The sequence below is a fragment of the Octopus bimaculoides genome, chromosome 19 (assembly GCF_001194135.2).
Source record: "Octopus bimaculoides isolate UCB-OBI-ISO-001 chromosome 19, ASM119413v2, whole genome shotgun sequence".
In the NCBI taxonomy this organism is placed as follows: domain Eukaryota; kingdom Metazoa; phylum Mollusca; class Cephalopoda; order Octopoda; family Octopodidae; genus Octopus; species Octopus bimaculoides.
This window is the reverse complement of record NC_068999.1, coordinates 2,666,870-2,671,524: the sequence shown is the minus strand read 5'-3', so window position 1 is coordinate 2,671,524 and position 4,655 is coordinate 2,666,870. Positions and strand designations below refer to the sequence as shown.

General features: G+C 39.5%; 1 protein-coding gene across 2 annotated transcripts in view; it reads right to left on the bottom strand.

Moving 5' to 3' along the window:
• The window catches only part of LOC106882692 (aristaless-related homeobox protein), a 61,018-nt gene that overhangs the window by 17,639 nt on the left and 38,724 nt on the right, over window positions 1-4,655 (bottom strand). The window lies entirely within an intron of this gene.

Below are 4,655 nucleotides of genomic sequence, written 5' to 3'. Positions count from 1 at the left end.
GCCTCCCACTAAATTTCAGGCTCTGTGCCTTTGGTAGAAAGGATTATTATTATTATTATTAGTGATTCCAGTGAAAGGGGGGGGGTGTTTGTCCCCCCACCATCGCTTGATAATCGATGTTGGTATGTTTACGTATACGTAACTTAGCGGTTTGGCACAAGAGATCCGATAGAATAAATACTAGGCTTACAAAGAATAAGTCCTGGGGGTCGATTTGTTCGACTAAAGGCGGTGCTCTAGCATGGCCGCAGTCAAATGACTGAAACAAGTAGAAGAGTACAGGAGTAAGTCATGACTGGATCAGCTGCTGACACCGCTTGCCTTATTCTTTCTTCTCTCTTTAAGAAATAACCTTAAACGTCTCCGATAGCAGACGGTTGGGTTCACTAATTTTTACATGATCGTTTGCTCTAACTCTGCTCTTTGATTTAATATGACAGTAGTGTTCTTATATCAGTAATGCTCATGTGGAGGCGCAATGGCCCAGTGGTTAGGGCAGCGAACTCACGGTCATAGGGTCACGGTTTCGATTTCCAGACCGGGGGCTGTGAGTGTTTATTGAACGAAAACACCTAAAGCTCCACGAAGCTCCGGCAGGGGATGGTGGCGAACCCTGCTCTACTCTTTCACCACAACTTTCTCTCACTCTTTCTCCCTGTTTCTGTTGTACCTGTATTTCAAAAGGGCCAGCCTTCTCACACTCTGTGTCACACTGAATCTCCCCGAGAACTACGTGACGAGTACACGTGTCTGCGGAGTGCTTAGCCACTTGCATGTTAATTTCACGAGCAGGCTGTTCCGTTGATTGGATCAACTGGAGCCCTCGTCGTCGTAACCGACGGAGTGCCGTAGCAATGCTCATGGTTCTTCCTCTTTTCAAGCTGGTTTCGAACCCAGATTTCCTATTAGTTCCACAAGGAAATCTGAATCCTGCCTGCTCGCAAGTTTTCTGGGGGCTTATCAATCTCGAACTTTCCGCTCGAGATCGTGCATACACAAAAAATGATTGACATTTGTCTCATCGCTTTTCTGTCGATATTTCATAACAGCGGTAAAAGAAAAGCACCAATTCTACCATATCTGTATATGTATCCTCTTTTGTTTGACTGGACAGCGAGAAACATTGTGATCGTTTCTTTATGACTTCATAACATTTTGCAGTCAGCTTTTCTATCATGTTCTAGAGAGAAAGTATTAAGTAAAGGATTGAGTTAGCTGTTTATAAGATGAGGTCTAGGAGGCGGAGTATGTTTGACCAAGTTTCAAGTTGGCAGAAACAGAAGACGTTGTGGTATCAGCTGAAGATAGGTGAAAGCGAGCCACGCATTCTGTAGAGTGTTAAGAACTTAAGGTTTACCAATCATTGGGTTTGCCATTAGAGAATTCGATCTCGAATATTTGAGTGTTAACTGCTGATCCGTCGCATGTGTTCGGTGAGTTTCTATTTCAAAAAGAGTTGAGTAAAAGACAGAGAGATAGGGGTGGGTAGGTGGGTGGAGAAGATAATATTTGTGTTGAATTCCTCAGAGCAATAGGAATGTCAAAAAAGTGAGAAAATACATTATTGTGGTAACGATTAGCTTTGTTTTTATAATGAACAAATTAATTTGGTAGCTCTGATATAATTAAATTAGTAATTTGCTTTAATTTATAAAATAAAACATATTAGTAACATCTGCTTTGTCCGATTAGTTCTAACAATTTTATTAGTATGACTAATGACAAGATAATTAGTTTAATAACGTTGATTCCTTTCTCCTGAAGCTGTAGATAAATTTTTTGGTGATTTCTGCTTTTAATTGATTTTATAATTGATCTTTCATATGTAAATTAAATAAATTGATTTACAAGTTAGATCCGTCTCATCTCTCTCTCTCTCTCTTCTCCCAACCTCTCATCCTCCCCCACCCCCGCCAAAGTCATCACTCACATTCCAGTCAGTGCTACAACTTTCTCTCTTTCTCTCTCGAGCATCAATCAAGTTCGTTCGCTAATTTATGTTCTACAAATCTTCTTCTTCTTCTTCTCCTCCTCCAGTACCACTCCACCTGAGAATCACCCACAGCATATGCCGTATTATTGAGCAACATGTAGCGTAGCTGATAGGCTGCGAGGTCCGCGAGCAGCTTAAGACGCTGGCATTAATTTCAGTGGGGAATACCGAAACTGGTCGACTATTTCTTGCTTATTCTGGTTAACAATATTTTGTATTTGGAGAACTCTGTACTACCAGCACAGCAGAATAAAAAATCTTGGACAAAACATGCGAGGAGGACGAGAAGAAATATCTTTTTGATGATGGTGATGATAACGAATGAATATATGTGTAGACATATACATATACGGTGTGTGTGTGTGTGTGTGTGTGTGTGCGTGTATACGTACAATGATCAGTTCCGCTGTAATATGGCTCTTTAGGCAATGTGTAGTAATATATATCGTTTCTTGTTTGCCTGAAGATCCATATTATGGCGACACTACTAGACGTAATTGAAAACGGAACATTTAGCTATAAATAACACATACCGTGTGTGTGGGAGTGGGTGGGTGTTGTTACAATAGCATTGCTGGAGTTTTCTATAGAAAATTTAACGCTTTTACAGCAGGATCATTCTGATAATTTTAACAGTTTAAAAATTTCATCTTTTTACATCCGTTTTTCCATGTTTGCATAGGTCGGGTGAAATTTCTCCAGTACACTTTCCCGCCCTTGTTGTGGTCCCTTGTGGGTTTCAACCTCTTAAGATCCTTCCCCAATCCACCCTTTGTCTTCGTTGGTCATTCTCTTCCGGAATTCCTTCTATTTGGATCTTTTGGCACTTCTTTACTCAACTGTCATCTTCCGTACGTATCACGTGTCCGCACCAGTGTAGTCTTCTCTCTTTCACGCAACAACTCATTCCTCTCGTATCCAGTTTTTCTGTTAGTTCTTTTGTTCTCTGTCATTTATATATACTAACAGTCCACACCCAGCGAATACCCATATTTTGCTACCACGCAACATCGCACATTCTACACAAGCCTCATGCCATAAACCTCGCTCAGAGAATCATTTTCTTGCAGTCAGAGATAATAGCTACGGAACTTCTCCCATCCTTTCTTTAGCTTCTAAACAGTCGGATTATTCTCCTCCATTGCCAATTACGTAACACAAGTTATCAACTTACTTCTAATGGACTCTTTCGAGTATTTCAAACTATTTCTACTCTTACTATTCCTGTACATCTGTTACAGACGAAGTTTTCCTTCCCTGCACCTCTGTTACGGCTTTAAGGATAATAATGGGAGACAACCGAACCCTGATGGGCACCTAACTGGATCCTTCGTTGAACTCGCTAACACTCAGCTTGCTAACAGCATCATTGTACTTGCAAGCTTTCACAATGCATCATTCTACGCCTAGTTTTCTTAAAGATTACCAAATTACAGAGCGTGGTACCACTTCATAGGCTTTCTTTAACTTACTATTTGGTGTAATAGCTAAGAATTTATATTACACTCAATTACACTAAGACGAAAGCGTCGGTGCTACTCCATTCTCGTACGAACTGAACTTTATCTCGTTTAAGTGGATTCTCTCCCTAAACAATTCTATTAATTCTTTTAGTTATTTCCATAACTTAATCCATCGGTTTGATGTCCCTGCAATTGTTTCTTTCTCCAGCTTTTCATTGTCTCTTTAACATTAGATATAAACCGCCGCGTTTTACAATTTGATTGACTACACAAATTACTAGCGCGTGTCCTACTCCACTAGATATTTTCAGCATCTCAACAGTTATTCCAGGTGTTTTCCCTGTCTTCGTATCCTTAATGAAATCTAAATAAATCAAAATTTAAAAATGAGTGTGGCAGTCCAGATATGTTTCGATCTTATTTGACCTCATCAGTGAAATATTGCCTCTACGTAAGATGAGTGATTGGGAAATGTAGTTTATTTCATGTGCTACATGTAGGGTAACACATAGAACGCTCTACATGTAGCGGGCTACATATAGACTATTCTCCGAGTTAAATGCACTGTATCATAAGAGTTCAGATTGTGTATTTGGCCTCCCCTAGAGTCTGCTGTAATGAGTTAATTATCTCACTAATTACTTTGTTAATAAGGTAATCAACATCAACGGTGCAATATTAATGAGACAGATAATTAGTACATATTATTTAACTAGTACATTGTAATAAACTACTGTTATGTTGTTAATTGGTCTATGGTATTGTTAGCCCGTCTGTACCGTTGGTCACTGGTCTCTACCGTTGGTCACTGGTCTCTACCGTTGGTCACTGGTCTCTACCGTTGGTCACTGGTCTCTACCATTAAATTAGTTCTCAGTTTGAAAGCGCTGAGTAGTTGTGTCCATTGTGCTGGACAATGGCGTTTGTTCACTGTTCTATTGACTTTACTGAAGAAATATCTCGCCTCATAATTGTTCTGTATTTTAATGTTAAGTATTACTGCATTAACTGTATTGTTCTATTAATATTTAACTGTACTCTTACGTTAATAACTGTGTTATTGTAACAATACGAAGACAACATTATTGGTTCACGTAAGATGGAATCTAAACATCGATAATTTTTCTTACCAGGTACATGACGGTTAAAAGTAATAACCGATCTGTGTGTGTGTGTGTGAGAGAGAGGGAGAGGGGGAG